The 22,166-nt window shown below is 40.2% G+C and overlaps 1 protein-coding gene across 1 annotated transcript in view; it reads right to left on the bottom strand.

The window, feature by feature from the left end:
- Window positions 1-22,166, bottom strand: part of LOC135215304 (mismatch repair endonuclease PMS2-like) — a gene marked incomplete at its 5' end in the record, with an annotated part of 165,066 nt that overhangs the window by 84,941 nt on the left and 57,959 nt on the right.

Below are 22,166 nucleotides of genomic sequence, written 5' to 3'. Positions count from 1 at the left end.
TTACTGAATGTGACTTTATTGATATTGACTTTTTTTGTGTCAGATTCTAGTTTGTCTGTGATCCAGTATTGCAGCAAAGGCTGGAACATCAGACTTAATTTTGCTAAATAAGATTTTCACTCTTTGTTCTTCTTGTTAAGACCTCTTTCAGTCTAAATTGTGAAATGAATGCAAAGATTAGGCTGTCAAGGGGAAATGGACAGTTTTATATTAACACTTAGAAAACCAACTTGACAGGCAGAGAAAGGTGGCTACTAGAGCTGAGGTTAGGGCTTTACCAGTCAGGTTTCTTCTCCAAAATTGGATGTGAATTTACGTGTTCTTTCTATGGCTCTGACTATCTTTTCCCCTATAGCTAGTCCTCCAACTTTTCCAGTTACTTAATTACTTAACTCCCATTCTTCTGAATGCAATGCCATTGCCAGCCTCTGGTGAATACCGTTGCCCAAATCGGGACTTCTGTGGAAGTCCTGAGGGGCAAAATGAGTGGTGTCCGTGCACGTGCAGTGTTAGTGGAGGAGGTGACTACTTGTCCCACGGATGCTCTTATACAAAGGTCCCTGCCAAGCTCCCTTTGCTTGCCAATCTGGTAGTCCAAGGGAGGTTGGTGGGGTTTGCCCATGGTTAGTTGCTTCCTCAACCAAGCCTGTTGTTTGTAAATCCCAGGACTTGGTGGACAGCCTGGAAAGGTGTCCGTCCATTCATGTGCAAAGTACAATAATATTATTGTCCAGTGACTCAGACTCCAGTGTGGAGAATGAGTGTAAACTGTGCTTTTCGTATGCATCCAGGTCACCGATAAGGCATGGTTCTTCTGTTGAGTGTGTTTCGTTGCTGCCTTTTAAGCAGGCCAAGGAACCAGAGCAGTCCTCTCCCTTTGTGCATTTTCTGGGAGAGTCCCAGTTGTGTTCCTCATGAGCCTTTGGTGACCAAGTGACTGTGTATCTCTGAAGCAGTCTTCTTCTAAGAGGTTGTCTGGGTACCCAGGTTCTGACTGCCCGTGTCTGAGTGCCCAGTGCCATAGCGCCCAGTGTCTGAGCATCCAGGTCTGAGCTCCCAGTGTCTGAGGATTCAAGTCTGAGCTCCCAGTGTCTGAGCATCCAAGTCTGAGTTCCCAGTGTCTGAGCACCCAGTGTCAGAGTGCACAGTGTCCAAGCACCCATTGTTTGAGCATTCAGTGTCCACATGCCCAGTGTCTGAGCATTCAGTGTCCACGTGCCCAGTGTCTGAGTGCTCAGTGATGGCCAAGCACCCAATGTTCAATTGTCCAGTGTCTGTGATCGCCAAGCACTCGTGTCCGATCGTCCAGTATGTATCCTGAGCCTTGGCGAGGATTGACGGTTGGCTAGCAGAGAAGAGGGATCTGGGCAAGGCTGCGTTTTGCACCCCTACTTCTCACTCAATTCGACTTATTCTACTGGGGAAGCTCCTTCCATGGGAGTCTCTGTGTACTGGCTAGGAGTGCTTGCCTGTGCAGATAAGGCAATTAGGGATGGATCCTTAGAGTTGGCTAATATACTACTAAGGGATCAAGCTCTTCCAAAGATCCTCCCTTGTTTTTGCTCCCTTGGACTGTGGTAATTAGTTCCCACACACTACAGTAGAATGAGAGACAACAGAATTTTAAAAAAAGTTGACCCAAGATCTGCTGGCACAGCTTGCTAAATGCCCCAAGGATTTAAGTTATGTGCCTAGGCTGCCCTTAGTACTAGGACAGTCTCCCCTCTGCTACAGCAGCCCTTTTGAGGTGGCAAAGATCAATTTCAGCCCCATCTGTGCATGAACCTTCGGTCAGTATGACCAATCAAGAAAACGTCTCCCAGACCTGCCCCTTGTAAGTGAGGACCTGGTCCTCTGTGCCCCTGTGGGAGCCAGACTTCCTGATTTTTGGGGCAAATGGGTAGCCAGGAATGTGGAGCCTCAGGTGCTGAAAGTTCTCAAAGAGGGCTACTCCATTCCATTGAGGGAGAAACCTTCCTTAGCATCCTCGCCAGTCAGCTTCAGCTTAACAGCTTACTCTGTAGGTTTGCGAGGTCTTTGGCCTTGATTCAAGAGATTGCAGCCCTTCTCAAAAAGAAAGTTGTGGAGGTGTTTGAATACATAAGTGCAGAGGTTTTTTACAGCCATCTTTTCGTCCATCCTAAGTCATCGGGAGGATGGAGACCCGTCCTGGATGTCAGTGCACTGAATTTTTTTGTTCAGACAAAGTTCATGATGGAAACAAACTGATCAGTCCTATCACCCATTCACCAGGGAGACTGGATGGTCACCATCGATATGCAGGACCCCATGTTACAGTACATCTGGACTTCAGGAAGTATCTAAGCCTGTCTTCTAGGCCAGCATTTTTCAGTTTTGGGTCCTGTGCTTCAGCATTTCCACAGCTCAAGTATTTACCTTGTGTTCTTGCCTCTTTGGCAAAGTGGCTACATCTCATTGGGATTGATGTCTGTTTGTATTCTGACAACTGGCTTCTACCCATCCCCTCTAGGATAAGATGCACCGAGGACATTCAGAAGATACTTCAACTTGCCCAAGATTTGGACCTTTTAAGCAACCTGAAGAAATTCCAACTGGTCCTGAGTTTTCGGGCTTTTCCATCCCACCAAAGATTCAAGCCTGTGTCTAGAAATGAAGAGACTTTGCTCTTGCCTGTTCTGCTCAGCCAACGATTGAAGGACTCTTTTGAGCACTCTCATCCAGAGAAACTTCGTGCCTTTAGGGGGACTACACACAAGGGTGTTGTAATTCTTCCTTAAGGCAAGTTGTCAAGGGAAGACTCTTCCAGACTGTTCGTCTTCCCCATCACTCCCAAAATCAAGGAGAACCTTCGGTGGTGGCTTGCTGAAGACAGATTTTCAATAGGAAAGTCGCTGCTTTAAACAATATGGAAGTTTCTGGGATGTGGTCACAATCCCAAAGGAACCTACACATCAACGTGAAGGAGCTAAAGGTGATTCATCTGGCTCTCCAGTCCTCAATAGCAACATTTGATAGGACAGTTGTGGTCCATTCAGACAGAACGACCTTGTTAGCCTATATCAGGAACCAAAGAGGGACTCCTTCCTATTCTCTGTGCAAAGCAGCAAAGGATCTCCTCTCACTGGCACAGGACAACCACACCAGGATTATCACCTGCGCTTCATTCAGGGCAAGTTAAACGAATGTTTTCCTAGCCTAACTCTTCGTCAATGCTACAATTATGCAATCTACCGATTTGTTCATATTGCTGTGCTCTTCTTGTATAATCCAGCTTACGACTACAAGAAAACCACAAAACAGACTTAAAGCCCATAATATACAACCCAACTACAAGAGGGCTCTCTCTAACCATCCATATCAAAACACCTCACTCGTTCCAACCATTGTTTTTCATTCTTTCCCTCCTGCGATGTCACTTCCCATGATGTTACAACACAAATGGTTTCACTTAGATATATATTAATCACACTTATCCTCTCAATATTTTCTTCAGAAGATCCTGCTTTAGTCAATACATCAGCTATTTGATAATTTCCTTTGATCCATCTCACCTCCTTTATTTCTCCAGGTTCATTGTTTCTCTTATTGCTGCAATATAAATTTTTAATACCTTACTACATACTTACTCCAGTATTTGACTTTACTGCTGTCAATAATGTTTTACTATCAGTATCAACCAATGCCTCTAATTTTCTCCCTCCTACTATCTCTTCCCACAAATGTTTGAAATATGTCAATTCCTTTTATGGCTTCCTGCTATTTTGGGTTTGGTGGATTTCCATCATATGCAATATAAGCAGCTGGACTCACCTTCTCACTTCAGTCCTTCACCCACCTCCGCCCAAGAGGATGTCTGAGGTTTATTCAGACGAAACGTCCGGAAAGAATAAGAAAAGAAATAGAATTTAACATAAATTCTACAATTCTATCTGTAATAAACTCTATGGGATATACCCGCAAATTTGACTACCCCAACTGAAATTTTTACCTAATTGAGATATGTCAACCTTCGGTGCATTGCTCACCAGTTTAAGCAACAATGAGAAAGCAATAATTAGAAAAATAGAGGAGAACCTGTATAAAATTAATGCAGCTGAGGCAGCAATCACTTTTAATATGACATGTTTAAAAGAGGGTTTACTTCCAGAATATCCTATATACATACTTAAAACTTTTAATTTCTAGTTTTCCTACTTGCAATTCCCCTTTCAGTTCCCCAATTCTTTATTCCAAAAGAATATGTTATGTTTAGATCTACTTCTCTAGCATTTTTGCTTCTACACTACTTTTACCACTTTACAATACCATGCCTTTGCTGCATCCTTGAGCCCTTAAATGGTTTTCTTTGATTTCCATAATCCTCTCCAACCATCTTCACGAGGTGGTTTTAAATGCATTACGTCCTGTTGTATTTCATCACCTTGTAAATATGCAGCTTTTATATCTAATGTATAACAATTCCAATCTTTCAATTTTATTATTATCAAGCAAAATTTAAAAATTTCAGAGAAGCATATAGGAGTGTCTGTTTCCCACTTAGCCATTTCTTCCTCAAAACCTCTAGCTACCAGTCTTGCTTTACAAAATCCTTCGCCCCCTTTTACCTTTTCAGTTACTATCTATATTGTAGGTATAGTATTTTGTCCAACATCATTCACTTCCTCACATACCTTGTTTTCTTTCCAACTTTGTACATAGTTTTTTCTTTAGCTTCGATTTTGCTTCTGTTTTCAAATCTTAGCAAAACCTTTTCTTCATCTTCAGTTTTTTATACATGAATATAATCTCTTAAGGTAACCCATCCCTTGTCACCTGACTGTGAGTCTTGCACATTGTACAAATCAGCCCAAGATTTGCTTGATCTTTTTCCTGCAAGACTTAATATAGTCTATTCCTTTATTTGTCCTGTATCATTGTTCATAGCCCTAACTCTATTTCCCTTTTTGAATTTGGGTATCTCCTCTAACAACTCACCGTCTATTACCTCCCTTTCCCCTTTATTTTCCGGTGTTTTCTCTGTCAAATCTCTTTCTATACAGCCTCTTCTGTGTCTGCATTCCTTTGAAGCATAGAATTCATCCTTCATAGTACGTAAATGTATTGACTATTTTAGGTATCTTTTCTTTCTCTGGCAATAGTTTTTTGAATCCTAGTAACATATATGTTCTAGGTATACTTTTGTTAGAGAATCCCTATATTTAACATCTACCATTTTACCTGATACTCCCATTCATTTTCCTTTGCTTGTATATAATATCTCATCTCCTAATGATGCTGCTTCAAATTTATGTTCTCTGACATTTTTGTTGAAAGCAGTTCTTATTTTATTACTACACATTTTTGATAAACACTTCTCTGATCTTATGCATTGCAGTCAGTGTATCCCTTACTATGCTTTCTTCCATACCTTTCACTCCTTGCAGGACTTAAACTCTCATCTATTAAATTTGGCAAGGAAGAGTTTTTCCAAATACTAATTGGTTAGGGGAGAAATCACTATTTATTAAGCAGTTCCTAGCACTCGCTACCCATCTTAATGCTATGGACCAATCCACTTCCTCATCATCTTTCATCTTCCTTAAGCTTTCTTTGTATATGCATTCTGTCTTTTCACATATTCCATGGCTCCATGGAGATTCAGTTGCTGTGGCTAATACTTTATTATTCCATCTTTCTACCATCCTCCTTACTTTATAATTTTGAAATTCTCCTTGTTGTCTGATAATATTTTAGAAGGCATTCTAAATATAGCAAACCACCTATCAAAGAGCATTTTTTTAATAGTTTCTGGTTTCTAGTGTTTTATCCAAAAAGCCCGACAATACTGTGCTGCCAAATCTACCATTACCAAGAATGACTCACTTCTGTCACTCCCACATCCATTGCTACAACTTCAGTAAATGTTTTACTCCAAGAAAATCTGACTTCTGGTTTGGCTGGGTTTCGTTTGTACCTTTTACATACTCCACAACTTGCAATAAGGTCTGTTAGTAATTTTTTATTTCCTCCTTTTCTTTCTCAAACCATCACTTTACTGTGCTTCTTTTAGCTTCCATATTTTATTTCCACTTCCATGACCAAATTGTAGATATAACTTCATCATTGCAATCTTAATTTCCCTTAGATGCTTTCCCCTCCATCCCTCCAGTTAACAATTCTTCTTCTACCTTCTTAAGTGACCCTGCTTCTCTTTTCTTAACTTTACCATCATTTCCCCGAATACTTCTATTATAACACAATTCTCCTTTGGATTTATGTATAGTCATACCCATTTTACACATGGTTTTCTTACCTTTTAGGCACAATACATCACCCTGCAAAATTTCTGTCTTCAAATAAAACTTTTCATTTTCAATATCATTGGTATTTCCATCACTCCTTTCAATTTGTATGACTCACTGAAATTAAATACTACTTGATTAGACTCTTTCCTAGTATCATTCATTCTCCTCAACTCTTCGTAATTCAAACCCACGACAGTGCATACTAGTGACAATTCCCCACAAACTGTCAATTCACATCCTCTATCAAAAACTGCATCATTCTATTCCAAAGATTCTTCCTCTGTTGCACTAACTTTGCCTATATAAACTTTGTCTTTTTCTTGTCCATTTTCTGTTTTCTTCTTATTTTGAAAATTCTGAGGACAATCCCTAGCCCAGTGCCATTCAATTTGCATATTGTACATAATGTTACTTTCCCTTCTCCATTTATAGGATTTCTTCCACCTCTACCTTGACTCCATTTTCCCTGATATCTTTGTTTTCCCTCTCCTCCAAAGTTTGCATAGCCTTCTGATCCCCATCATTCCCTCTCCTCTTCAACTTATCCTCGCCAACCTTTATACAGGCCCTGTATTCTGTAAAGCTCGTACAGTCTCTTCTCCAAAAGTTTATCTTTAGACCTATCCATTTTTTTTAACTGAACATGCTTTGCTACCATTTGAAGTTTTTTTTTAACCTAACTCTTCCTAAATGCTACAATTATGCAATCTACCCACCTGTTCACGTTGTTGTTCGTGTATAATCCAGCTTACAACTACAAAAAAACACAGTCTTTCAACCCGTAATATACAACCTAACAACAAGAGAGCTCTGTAACCATCCATGTCAAAACACCTCCAGGACTGGCTGAACTAGGATGTGTACACACCTTCCCACCATTCAGTATGGTGACGGAAGTCTTGAACAGTTTTGTGATACACAGCAACATGTCAATGACTCTTGTAGCCCCATTTTGGCCGCAGATGGAATGGTTTCCGCTCTGACAGTTTTTCAAGAAGAGCTGCAGAAGTAATTGCAAAGTGTAAGCGTCAGTCTTCCACTAAGGCCTACCAAGTAAAGTGGGCAATCTTTTGCAGCTGATATTGAAGGCATGAAAACCTCATATAGTAAAACTTATCTAGCCCAAATTGCAGACTCTAATTTTTTTGAGGTCATCTTGGGTATTAGCTACATCCACCATCAAAGGTTACAGGACTATGTTAAACTCAGTTTTCAAACATAGAGGATTAGAGCTGCTTACAAATCAAGACATGAGTGACCTCATTAAGTCCTTAGATACTTCAAAGAAAGAAAAGTCAACTTTGGTCGCCAGGAACTTTCCCAGAAGAAATTGACGAATAAGGCTCTCTTTTTAGTTGCCTTGGCCACGGCCAAGATGATTAGTGAGCTTCAGGCCCTTGAATTTAAGGTGGGCTTTTCTCAAGGAGATGTGGTCTGCTCACTCACTTTAGGATTCTTGGTAAAGAATGAAACTCCATCCAATCCGTGGCCCCGTTCATTCACCGTCAAGAACTTAGTTGATATACTCAGACTAGTAGACCAGGAGAGAGCTGTGTATCCAGTAAGAGCATTAAAACACTGTTGAGAGGACTAAGGGGATCAGACAAAACCTCTGTTGCTCGATCAAGAACCCCTTCACTGTCCAAAAATGCTTTGGCCTTCTTTTTGAAGGGTGTAATATGCGAGTCACACTCGTGAATTCAAGAGGATGTTCTCCCCATTTTTAAAGTAAAAGCCCATGAGATATGGGCAGTTGCCACTTGGTTGGCTTTTAAACGTAATCTTTTGTTCTCCACGATCCTTCATCCACATATTGAAGGTGCATATCATTGTTCGCTTTGCATTATTTATGTGATGTTGAAACAGTGTATGAAAAATGTAGTACCGTACTTTAGGTCCATTATCTGTGGCTGGCATGGTGCTGGGGGAAAAAGGATATGAGGTATTCCTTCTATTTCACTATCTCCTGGCCTTGACACAGGTTAATGAGTTGTTGGGAAAGCCTGGAGTCCCACCAGTCGCTGTTTTTATGGATTTTGGTAATGGTTATTTTCATTACAATTCAACTTACCGCTGTCCATAATATTCTAAGCTAAGATTCCCGTCGTCCCCGACGGGAAATTTTTCAAAAAATTTGCGGCACACGCTTTGCAGGTGGTACGTGATTCTACCGTCCTGCCCTGGGAATGGCAGGATTAGGAACCATTCCCCGTTTTCTATCATATTTTTCTCTGTCGCCTTGGAAATGTAACAAACGTTTGCAGGTTCCTCCGACTTTGATTTTTTTAGTTTCATCGCCATCGATCTTCTTGGGCTATCTTTTGCACCAGTCGCTGTTTTTTATGGATTGGTAATGGTTATTTTCATACAATCAAACTTACCTGTCAGATATTCATAATACTAAGACTCCGTCGTCCCCGACAGGAAATTCAAATTTCGCGGCACACGCTGCAGGTAGGTCACGTGATCTAACCGTCCTGCCCTGGGTGGCGGATTAGGAACCATTTTCCCGTTTTCATCATTTTTCTCTGTCCTTGGAATGTAAAAACGTTTGCCCAGTTCCTTCCTGACTTGATTTTTAGATTTCTCCCATGGATCTTCTGGGCTATCTTTTTGCGATATATAACAAGCTAAGACTCCGTCGTCCCCGACAAGAAAATTCAAATTTTCGCGGCAACACGCTGCGGGTAGGTCACGTGATCTACCGTCCTGCCCTGGGTGGCAGGATTTAGGAACCAATTCCCGTTTTTCTTATATTTTCTCTTGCGCTTGGATTTTGTAAACAACGTTTTGCAGTTCCTCCTGACTTTGATTTTTTAGATTTCTCGCCATCGATTCTTCTGGGCTATCTTTTGCAGGGAAGTACTGGGTCTTTGGTTCGGCATACGCATATTAATTTGTTTTAATAACTTTGGCTTCGAAAATTTCGAAGAATTGTTTACGTGTAACTACCGAACTTTTCGGTAGACACTCACATAGTTTGCAAAAGGAAAAGTTTAATATTTATTCATTAATAACCTGTAGTAAATGTTAAAATTGATTGAGGAAGTTTAAGCTAACTTCCTTCTTGAGGAAGTCAGAATAAATAGAATTAGTTTCGCTTCCTTTAGAAGTTTTTATAGCTCTCGTACTAACGAGCAGTTAGAGCATTAACAATTCTAGTAGTGTTGTATCCTCATCTCCTTCTTACTTCACAAAATCTTCAAATTCATATTGCAATTTGAAGACAAAGGAATGTAGCTCAAAATACGAGCTATTGAAAGGTAAGAAGTGATTTTAGTGTTCCCCTTTGGAGTGGAGGGTGCGTCTGATCGGCTCTGTCTCGCTCCCAGGCCTAGACCTCTTCCAAGCTCCCATGCCCAGAGGAGAAAGAAAGTCGAAAGCCTTACGGAGGTTATAGAGAATCCCCACCGGTCAGGCGTCCCCTCGGCAGGTTCTGTAGCACGTCCCAGACTGCCAAAAGTTCGCCATTGGAAAGGCGTCCTATAATAATGAGGGTGCGCCCGATCGGCTCTGTCTCGCTCTCAGGCCTAGACCTCTTCCAAGCTCACACCCAGAGGAGAAGGAATGTCGAAAGCCGTAAGGAGGTTTCAGAGAAATACCTCCGGTCGGGCGTCCCTCGGCAGGATCTGTAGTAGCGTCCCAGACTGCCAAGGATAACCGTTGGAAAGGTATCCTATAATAGTGATTTTGTTATCTGATTCCTCATCGGAAAGGGGGAAGTTCTGACGAATTTTTCGAGACCTTCTAAAGTTATTAGAAAGTCCGTCTTAAGTAACTGGATTATATCCCGCCGGAAAGTATTACAGAAGTATATCCTCCTTCCCCTAAATCGATACGGAGAAGTAAGAAGTAGCTGCGAAGATCCTGGGAAAGTTACTACAGCAGATATCTTCGTTGATTGGAGTACTAAGGAGGGTCCTTCTCGGAAAGAGGACCTCTTCCTTCTGGAATCCCGTCCGCTAGAAGTCTGAGAACTCGACGAGGCACCTATCAAGAGTCTTGGTGGATAAGGAGAAAGAAGTTTCATATACGAAGAATTTTCTTGAAGATGCAAGATATTATCTTTCTCGCAACAGACTGCTCAGGACCGCTTCAGAAAAAGCGTCCTGCGAGAGTGTTTCTCTTCTTCTGCTTCTCCTTCTCCTTCACTTACATGAGGGTGGAAAGACTCGGATCTTTCCAAGCCCCTGAAAAGGCTTTGGAAGAACCTTCTTTGAACTCGAGCCAGAGCGCTTCACTGATGAAGCTCCCTCCTCGATCAAGAAGGTGAAGTTGTGTCGACGTCCCCCTATATGGACGTAACGGATCGTACTCCTACGAGGTCTCCCTCCCCTCCCATTGAAGAGGGTGCGGGAGAAGCTTCTAAGAGTATCCTACTGGCTGTTCAAAGAGAAGCTAGCCTCCTTGGTAGGAGTTATGGCTAGACATCCTCCTCGTAAGAAGGACGTTTCTCTTCCGATCAAGAAGTCTCGTACTCTCTCTCTCCTGCCAAAAACGAGGCGTCTTTCAGACATGAAGCTTCGTCTTCTAAAACAAGTAGAGGAAGATTTTCGGTCTAGTTCGAGAGCGAGAGAGGCATATACCAGACAAGATGTTGCACGAAGACACCAGCTAAACGTGAGGCGTCTTCAGGCGCGAGGCGTCATACAGAGGCGTGGTGGAATCAGCCAGACGCGAGACTATAGCCAGGACTTATTCCGGACGTGAAGCTTCACGAAGCACGAAGCGCCAGCCAAGTTTTTGGCGCCAGCCAGGACGCCAGTTGAGTGCGAGACGTCTTCCAGGCGCGAGGCGTCTTCCAGATGTGAGCAGTCAGCCAAGCGCGAAGCGTCAGCCAGGACGCTCGGCGGACGAGAGGCGTCATACAGGCGCGAGGCGTCTTCCAGATGCGAGGAGCCAAGGCTCCAACCAAGCGTCAGCCAGACGCCAGGATCTCAAGCTTCTTTGTGTTTGGAGATAGCTTTCACAAAGACTCTCCTATTTTGAGATTTGTCACAAGATCAGTTGGTTTTCCTGACAGGGACACAAGATGTCGCACAGGCGACCGTAGCCCATGTCAGGAGGGACTGTGACAGTGGGAAGTTTTCTAACTAGAACAATCTTCTCATGACAGGGAATTAATGTTCGCCTAAGCGACTTCATCTCTGTCATGAGGGTTTGTTTCGGAGAAATAGTCCCTCTCTTTGTGAAGAGAGGCTCTCTCCTTAGGTGACTCCCTCTCTTCTACCAACATTTGGAACAAGAGATGGAAGACATAATAGGCTAGGAAGTCAGGAGGGTGCAGGTCGTTCAGATTACAAGACCTTAGCAACCCGTTTCATTACAGCTTTATGTCCATGTATACTGGAATGATTCTCTTCGATCCTTGCTTCTTGTTAGGATCTCCTTCGTCTAACACTAAATTGTATTACAAAGATAGAAATTTTTCCATTCTCCCTCGGCCTCGGAGGAAAGAAAGAATGTAAATGAAAATCATCCTTTAGACTACGGTATGGTCAAGTCATATGCACACACCGAAGTAGACTACAGTTTCTTAACATCCTTACATAGGTTTCCTAGATTAATGATGTTTACCTGAAATGTGCAGCTTTATAATGGATTCTTATACGGCAGAGCACGATATGAGATAATTATCTCATGCTTTTTAGAAACGCATGAAGACAGCATAATCTTTTTAGAATCGAATTTTGCTCAGGAGAAGATGGATGAGTTCGATGGGAAACATCCTTTTCGTGTCAGAAGGATGTCCCTGGATGGACTATTAATACGTTTTAATAGCTCCGTCCCGGCGCAAGCTAGAAGCGCCAGAAGCGTAAGATTCACCTAACAGGATCTTTTCTCGATTTAGCGATTTTTTTAACCTATATATAAGTCCATCAATCTCTATCTTATCTCTAAGAACATCGAGAATTTCTCTTTTTACTCCACTGTTCCCGTTTATAAATAGAAGCTATTGAGAACAAGAACACGGAACGAAACGATATCAAGAAGTTCGTGGTATCAGTTTGCACTTCTGAGACAACCTTCTCGATCAACGATAACTGTTAAACATCAGTATAACATTTATTGGAAGAGTTGTGAAGTCTGAGAGAACCTTCTTTATAGATCTCTCGCGAAGTGTAATAAGGACTTTCTTCCTACAAACTGCTGCCTTATTCTCGAACAAAAGAAAGGTAAACAATACGCCATCTTTACTGTTAAGGGGAATAAAACTTTAGTCTTTTTTCCCCTAGTTATATATATTCGTACCAAGATATTAAGATAAATGGGCGTCAAAGGAAGAAGATGAATGCCTCATTTTGGCCATAGAGAGGTTTTGGATTTCACGAGGCCACGTTATTCTCTCAGCATGGGTCGGAAGGGTTTTTCTAAGAGATTAGAGATTTTATCGGAATGTATTGTAAATAATGGACCTGAAAAACCTATCAATCTGAGTCTGTCTGCGTGCAGACTGACAAGAAGTAAACATGAATGAGAGGATTTTCAAGAGAAGCTTGATAATTCCTTCAAACAGGCTAAAGACATAGAGTGGCTGAAGATCGTGCTAAATGGAAGGGGGAAGCTGTCCTCTTCCGATACCTCTGTGAACCACATAGTGGTTTTCTTCCCTTTCAGGGGGAAGTATCACCTTTGTATTTTCTGCTTTCAATGAATTCAGTAAAATGATATACTCTGTCTCGATAAAGAGTATTAGAGATAGCAGAGAATTAAGATCTTCGGGATCTTATACAATACCTCTATACGATAAAGGTAGGAGATCTTATACTTAGAATGGGATCCTATTTTGGGCCTCAGATTCCGTGTTCTGACAAGATGGAACTGCTCCTCATAAAAATTTTAGGAGAATTCTTGGTTTTCTCTTGGCCCTAAACTGCCAAGAAAATATTGAAGTTTTGGAGCATTGGAATCTCGCATCTTATTCAGTGGAGACTTGGCAACGATTTTTTTATCAGCATATGTCTGTTAAAATAAATTTAACCCTCTATTCCTGACTCAACGATTTCGGAGAGAAGTTTCGTTGTCCAGACAGGATACTTATGTTTTTTCTTCTAGGAAAGAAGAAATGGTTAAAACATTTTTCCTACAGAGTCTTTTGAATACGAGGAGGACTCGAAATAGATCCCAGAAGACATTGAGAGAGATACATTAGAGCTAGAAATCAGGGGTCCTCCCAATTTCAGCTCGGAGTTACCTTCGGCTTCCAGGCTCCTTCCCTTCCTTAGAGCAAGGATAGGGAAGATTTGGCAACGAGAAACCTCATCATCATTTCTGAAGAGATCTCGTTAGCAAAGGAAATAATCACGAAGGATCCTCATCGGATAAAGACTCTTATCTCTCGCACTGTTAGATTCCTATCGTCTACTAGATGTAGCTGGATACAATCACCTCCCATTGCCGGAGAGGCCTAAAGCTCAGAGTGGAAGAATTTCTTCTGTTCTTCTCCTATCCTGATGAACCATTGTGATTCTTCAGGACTTTCAGACAATGTAATGCAAAGCCCATACGCCTCAAGTGCCGTAATGTCATTGTCTGATGAAGAGACAGAGCGGGCCTCCAACCTGGCGCATATGCGCTAGAGGCGAACAAATCGTACAGATAAGAATGTCCAATGTGTACATCGCCAGGCAACCTCGAGACTCTACCAAGCTGGAAGCTCAAGCAAGTGGGAGGGATCCAGACAGGCTCCAGATGCTAAAAAAGAGCCAACCTGGAACCAGGAGTGAGGAGTCAGCCAGACATCAGGCAAACTCGAAACGCCAACAGGTGCAAGGCACTAGCTAGGCACGAGGCGCCAGCCAAGCGCGAGGAGCCAACCAGGCGTGAGGCGCCAGCTAGGTGCGAAGCTCAACCCAGGCACGAGGTGCCAGCGAGGCGCGAGGCGCCAGACAGGTGCGAATCTCCAGCTATGGCGCGAGGCGTCAACCAGTGAGAGGCGCCAGTCAAGGTGAGAGGTACCAGACAAGCGCTAGGCTCCAACCAAGAGCGAAGCACCAGCCAGGCATGAGGTTCCTGCCAGGCTTCAGGCTTCAGACGGGAGAGATCCATTTCAAGAAAGCCCTGGTCTTCTTTGAAACATGGAGATCTCCTAAGCACTTCATAAGTGACTTGATTCCTTCAAACAGCTGAGAATTAAAAGCGCAGGAAGTGCGCGCTTTTGCAAATTCTTGTTCTTTACATAACAATATGTCATATTAGCTGTGTTGTACGGTAGAGGGCAACCCTCTGTGTTGATTTCTCATTACACAAAGGATGTCAAGTTAACCTACGAGAGATCCTTCTCTTTGGTTCATACGTTTCTGCGGATACGTTACTGGGATAAGAGCCGACACTGATCCTTAACTTTGAGTTAAAGTTATTTAACTTAGTGAAATTATTGGGGTTTTTGAAAGGAGTGTGGGAATAACTCTTTTCAATTTGAGCGCGAACCCTCGTGTTAGGATCAGGTGATCGGGATCGGTGTTGCGCTCCTTAGTTATGCCAATAGGCATAGGTGTATTGTCATATAAGTGGATTTACACCCATTGACAAGTACCTTTAGGCTCTGCCGAGTAAGTGGATAAGACCCCATCGGCAGACCCACAAGAACTCTTGGCCACAGATCACATATCTCGCTAAAGTTTCTTGAGGTGATGCAGACTCCTTGGCAACAGCCATATGAAGTCTACCACCTATCAGATAGGAACCAAGGTTTATTTATACCTACAACATAGGTTGTTTACCTGTATATTCCATGTTAGCTGTCTCTTACCCTCCACCAAAGGGTGTCAATCAGCTATGTATATATCTGACAGGTAAGTTGATTGTATGAAAATGATATTGTTATGATACAATAAAGTTTCATACATACTTACCTGGCAGATATATACGATTAATGGCCCACCCAGCCTCCCCGCAGGAGACAGGTGGAAGAGAGAAAATATGATAGAAAACGGGAATGGTTCCTAATCCTGCCACCCAGGGCAGGACGGTAGATCACCTGACCTACCTGCAGCGTGTGCCGCGAAATTTGAATTTCTGTCGGGGACGACGGAGTCTTAGCTATGTATATGTCTCCGCCAGGTAAGTATGTATGAAACTTTATTGTATCATAACAATATCATTTTTATGTATGGTGCAGGTAAAATTTATCTGGTCAATTTTTTGTGGTGGTAGTGTTCAGGGCAAGGGCATTTGTTTTAGACTGTTAAGCTTTGGCAACCATCAGAGTACTCCTTTGTTGCAAAGTTCCCACTGAAGTAGAGGCACCCACGGCTCTACCGCTACGCCACTGGAGGTTGAGATGAGCACTAACCAGAAGCAGTATCTACCTGCTATAGCTCTCTCACCAGGTAAGGTTACAACAAGCATTGCAAATTCATCTCCATCACTGAGTGTTTTTGAGTAGTATATGTTTGTATCCCACCTTCTGTCAATGTGGGATTCAGCCATGTGATTATTTGTTAAGTTACTTATATAAAAATGAAATTTTTACGATAAAATTATTTTATATATACTTACCAAATGCTTACACAATCGAAGTCTCCCTCCTCCCCTCTCTTGGACATAGGGCACAAACGAATTGAGCTCTTTAGCTATGTTACACCTATTCTTCCCTGAAAGTGGGAGGTGCTAGTTACGTACACCAAAAACAAAAGAACACTACCACGAATTTGAAATTTTTAGCTACCTGTACGTATGTAATTATTTGGTAAGTATATATAAAACTTTATTTTTTTATAAAAGTGTCATATTTCCAAATATAGCTGCTTGAGTGGTACCCTCTTGCAAAGGTACATTTGTCACAGTGATCTAGACTTTGTATTGGTCAAGATATTGAAGAACTGTTAGCAGTTAACAGGCTGTGGTAAAGACATACAGACAAAACGTCATTTCATACCCTTTGGTCTCAGATGTCAGTCAAAAGCAGTAAGGAATTGGCTAAGGATTTGGAAATGATAAAGTGATCAAAGATTAATATTTGGTGTCAGCCTCCAAGATTCCACCATAATGCCTTGCATGTATTGCTGTGCGTAAGAATGTAGTAAAAGATCATGCAGGTATGCAGTGGAATATTGAAATTATCTAATAAATTTTTATTTTAAGAGAGCAGTTTTTTTAATAAAATACTGTACTGAATTTCTGTTTTCCCTGTAGTTTATTGCTTTAGAAATATGTAATTTCAGGTAGCAAGTCTTCTAGAATACAAACAAGAAAATGCCTCAAATGATGTCTTAACAGAGTATGGTATGGCTGATGTAGATATTTCAAAAGGTTTGTATAGATAATTTTTTTAAATGCTGTGCTGTGCATGCACCTAGTAGAATAATTTTCCAAATTATTTTATGTTACTTTGTCATTTCATTTTGTTTCTGTTACAGACCTCCCCACTTTATAATTATTAACTGATATGGATTCTTTAAGTCAAGATTTAACAGTGACTTCTTTTTCCCTATCTCACTGATATTTGGTCATTGTCTGTACAGTAGATAATTTTTCATTGCTCTTGTTATCTTGTAAGACATTCAACATTCTAGTGTTATGACCAAGCTTACGACTTCCCCCTTATCCTCTGGTAATTTTGATTTTTATCTTTTTATCTTACTTTATACTGTCGTTCTAAATGAATGTCTGCTCATTTCTCTATTTCTGGAGGTTGTTCTGTAGAGTTCTCCAGTCTGATGATTCAACCATCCATGTTTCATTCTTCTAATTTTGTCCATGTTATGTTGTTTACACACCATTTGGTCTCTACCTCATATTTTAATTCTAGTCTGAATAAGGATCTCATACATAAAGGAATATTTTTACTTTTTTATCTCTGCATCTTCTCCCATCCAATTCTTTAGATTAATTTGAATGAAATTTCATTGAACCTCCTCATTTTAGTCAGCATTTTTGGTGATTAGGTTTCTTCAGTTTTGCCTTGGAGAGATCTGATAATTGGAATAGCTAAATAAGATACCTGCAGAAAATGAGTCATTAACCCTTAATGGATGGGGTAATAAGTCAGTATGCAACACCCCAGGCCGGGTAAACTTTGATGTTGGCCAATTTAAGGAAAAAACGGCTATAATTATAGCTCACACAATATCAAAACAGATAAGAAATAAAATTAGTAATAAATTCTGAGCATATTTGTTGTAAACTATTTACATAAATTTACTGAGAACGAAGATGCAGTAACATTTTTTGGAGTTATACATGTGTTTTTTCTATATTTTTTTCTTTGCACTTTTCTTTGCAAAATTACATACATAACTGACATACTATTATAAAAAGATAAGAATTAAAACCAACAGCATCCCTTGGTACATTTATGAGCAAATTTACAAAAAATACATCTTGTGAGTCAGAAGGGCACTACATCCTCCCTTGAAGTCAAGAACCCAACTAAATCTCTCATGAGCTGTCCAGTGGATTTTAGCCAGTCTAAAACTTGCCATTAGTGAATTTATGGGCTATAGAAGTATGTATTGGCACCTCTTTCCCACATGATTCCCGCAAATCGATGGCGCGTAATAATGTTACTCACCATGAGTCACTCCGTCGTCCACCCAAAACCTGTTATTGCTACTTGTGAGCTTGTCGGTCCATTAAGGGTTAAAGCTTTGTTTCCCCATTTGTCCATGTTAGGTAATTGCTCTTATGTTTGGGTGGTTTTATTTTTTGCTTCCTTGTAGATACTGATAAATCCAGAGGCAGGTGATTTCTCTATTAAATTATTGTTGCAACTACGCTTCAAGCCAAGCTGCACTCTAGGGGGTGGAAAAGTAGAATGCCACAAACTTCAGTACCCCCATAAGGAAAGAAGCTCAGTACATACAGAAAAAATGATAAGTAAAGAATTAGCTATGCTAGAGACAAAGTAAAACATATACACAATAGAAATAAAAAAACAAGATAAATAGCAAGATGAATAAAAAAAATAACATAAAATGTAGAGTGAGATTTATGTCAGACTGCTTAGCTAAAAAGTATTGGCTCTAAGTTCAACTAGAGGTTTGGAAGATCATTTTGCAATTGGGACACAATAGGAATAAAACTGATAGAAAACTGCTTTGTTTATCAAAAGAAAAATGAAGATTGTATCACAGGTAGTCCTTGAGTTACATCAGGTTCGGGTTACGTTGTTCTAGACTTACAGCACTTGCCTCAAGGTGCCAGTAACTCCAATTTTTTTACACTGTAAGTGGATTTACAGTGCTGTCACTCAGATGATACTTACAGCACTGAATTCCCATTACAATAATGATTCTTTGGGTTAAGATGATTTTTGGCTTACAGTACGCCGCTGGAGACGGAACCCCAGCTGTAAACCAGGACTGCCAGTAGATAGCATGTCTACTACTAATTAGTGGATAATATAGTCTGGGAAGATCTGAATTCAAATGATGGTCTGAATTTTGAAGTATTTTGTACAGCTTTCATAATTAGCTAATTGAACAATGGTACTACTAATTAATATCAGTTTATGATGCAAGTCAGCTGGTGAAGCCCAAATGGGAACAACATCCAAAGAAGAATGGAATAATATAAGGATTAGAGAAGGATTAGAGCATTTCTTCAAGACAGACAAACTTCCAAATATCTTGAAAGATTTATCAACGTAATGATTTTCTTATGCAGGGTAAGAAGAGATAAATATGATGTTTCTCAAAGGAAATATCCAACTCAATTTGAGTATTTTAGATGAGTTGCATGTAGTTAAAGGAACAATGTCAATGAAATGTTCCTGGTGGCGGGTGGACATCTGATGTCCTAGACATGCCAGTAATTATGCTGATAGTTTTGTTAAGGTTTCACTTTATCCTCATGATTTTGCAGCATGCACTATTTTACATAGTCTACATCAGCAATAAATTTGATTTTAAAGGCAAATGATGTAAACATATATAAAATTTAATGGACAAACACTGCCCTTGGGGACACCGGAGAACGCATTCCTTTAGTCACTAGTGCCTATCAGTAACTACTCTATGGAATCTGTCAGTTAAAAATTCTAAGATAATACATGAAATGGCCCATAAACTGCCTTGTGACTAAGTTTAAAAACACAGGGTTTCATAACCAAAATCTAAGGATTTCTATGTGATACCGGAAATTGAAAAAAAAAGGGATCACAGCACCTACTATGGGGTGTCAGAGACAGTGCAAGCATGTTTTTGGCAATATTTCTAATAAACGAACACTCGTATCAGAACAAGGATTTTGCTATAGGTGCTTACACCCAGTGCCGTAATTTATAAGGGTATTGTGAATCACTAATCATAAAGAATAACAACACTTTTCCTTGTACCAAGAGACAAAAAACTCAATTACCCAGAAATGGATAAGAACAAAGCAGTCAAAAGTTCCACCTACCCTCTCCCCCCCACCTCCACCGCTACCCCCGTCCTTCTTCCTTCCCTCACCTTCCCTTCTCTCTGAAAGTTTTTTCAGTTTAAACTTATTTTCTATGATTTTTCTATCTATCTATCTATCTATCTATCTATCTAATAATATACATTGTATATTTCTAACAATCCAGTCGGTTGTTAGCTGCCAGTTGACTGATTTATTTATGCATTGATCCGCTCATCTCTCTCTGAAAGTTACTTCACGGTTGTTACCTGCCTATTGACTGATATATTTGTACACTGATCCACTCATCTCTCTCTCTCTTCTCTCTCTCTCTCTCTCTGTGTGCTAGTGGTGCCTACTGTAAATGGTTATTAGAGTTAGAGATATGTGAATGTATGGTGGAGCAGTAAAACGATAAACACTATGATTTATGGTAGAGCGACTGTTATACTTGTAGTTGGTTACCTTCTTCGTAATCCTCAGGGTATCAGCAATATAGTACTTGTATTACGAAGGTGAAGAAGATATGGCCACCACTGAACTTAACTGTTGGCATGGTTGCAGAAATTCGTTTGTCACACAACTTTTCAACCTTTTTAGCAGTGAAAAAGCCGCCAATTGGCTTCAGATTGGTTTGAATAGGTAACTGGTTATAGTTACTTTGTGTTACAAATAAAAATTGAGCCTTTCTACCAGACATTCATTAGAGTTAAACCCTTAATTATAGTGATGCACACATAACAGTCGCTTTACCATAAATCATAGTGTTTATCGTTTTACTGCTCCACCATACATTCACATATCTCTCACTCTAATAACTTTTTACAAGTAGGTACCACTACCACAGAGAGAGAGAGAGAGAGAGAGGAGAGAGAGAGGAGAGAGGGAGAGAGAAGGAGAGAGAGAGAGGAGAGAGCGAGAGAGAGAGAGAGAGAGGAGAGAGAGAGGAGAGAGAGATGAGCAGATCAGTGCATAAATAAATCAGTCGACTGACATCTAACAACCAACTGGATTGTTAGATATATACAACAATGTATGTTATTAGATAAATAGATAGATAGATAGATAGGTAGAAAATTCATACAAATTAAGTTTAAACTGAAACAACTTTCAGAGAGAGAGAAGGGAAGGTGAGGGAAGGAAGAAGGACAGGGGTGGCAGTGGAGGTGGGGGGAGAAGGTAGGTGGAGCTTTTTACTGTGAGTTTCATATTTACCCTCCTTAACGTCAAACACATCAGCCATAAGGATTGCCATTTTTTTTAACCATGAGTGACAGATCCATCAGGTTTAAGCACATGATACTGTTGAGTCTTTACCAAAATGTACAGGTTTGAAAATAGCACACATTCATGTTCCTTTGTTTTACCAGAAAGGGTTTTCTATAAATAGTTTGTATTAATTTTCAGCTGAAACATAAAACTCTGAGCCACAACTCTTTTATCTTTACAAGTTCCTTCTTTTTCTCTTTTCCAAAGATAATATTTTGAGTTTCCATTAGGTTTCAGAGAAGAGTTCCTCCTATCAAGGAACCCCTCTTTCCCCTCGGTGGAAATCTGTAATACAAGGATTGCATAGTTGAGAAATTGTTACCTCCAATTTATTGCCAAACTTTGGAATTTATTTCTTTGTGTCTACCTGACACTTTAATCTTTTTTCATTGAAGAGAATGGTCTATCAGTCCTTTATGATAAAGCCCCACCTCTCTTCATTTCTTTTCCTTTTTTGTTAGTTTCAAAGGTAGGCCAGAAAAGGGTAATAGGTTGCTCATTTTATTTGGATTTGAACTTTACAAAAAGGGAAAAGTTTTCCTTAATAGAATTCTCTTTCTTAATTATATTATGTCTTGCAAAAAAGGTAGAGAGGTAGGTAAAAAAAATTAAGTTTGACTTTGGTGGTCACAGGTGGAGATATCAGTGAACCTTTTATGTTACAGGTAACTGCTTGTTTAATATCGAAGGTTTTATATCCTCTTGCGCACATGGACAGGACGATCACTACTGATAGACAGTTTTATTTTATTAATTGCCGCCCTTGTGATCCTGCCAAGGTAACTACTGTACTGTATTATCTTATATTTATTTTATGTATTTTATCTGAGTGATCTGACCAAGAAATTTATAATAAAGCTGGACAAGAAGGGATTTGCCTAATAGAAAGACCTGACTATTTTCAGTGTTGTAGGATAGATGAGCATATGGCTCACAGCCCTACAATATAATAATTAAAAATACATTAGTATTTAACTTAGTTTTCTCTAAATAGAAATGATAGGCCAAAATGGTAAGGAGCTATGGTTTTTAAAGTACGCTAAATTGAATGAAATAGTTTATTTCATAAAAAGAAAAAAATAAGTTTCAATGCATTTTTTAGGTTTAAAAATGAATTTTTGACCCAAGAAAAATGTATTTTCTTATAGTTTGCTCCCCTTTCTTTCAGTGAAAATAGTGTGTCAGAATTGGAATATCCAGAGAGCAGGTTTTTAGATGCTATTTCATATATGATATGTTATATTTAGTCCAAAATTAAGCAAATAGAGACTAAGAGAAAAATTATCTTTAATGCTTAGGATGCAGTTT

Source organism: Macrobrachium nipponense, chromosome 5 (genome assembly GCF_015104395.2).
Source record: "Macrobrachium nipponense isolate FS-2020 chromosome 5, ASM1510439v2, whole genome shotgun sequence".
Taxonomy (NCBI): Eukaryota; Metazoa; Arthropoda; class Malacostraca; order Decapoda; family Palaemonidae; genus Macrobrachium; species Macrobrachium nipponense.
The sequence above is the reverse complement of the archived record's forward strand: the minus strand, read 5'-3'. Positions and strand labels throughout refer to the sequence as shown.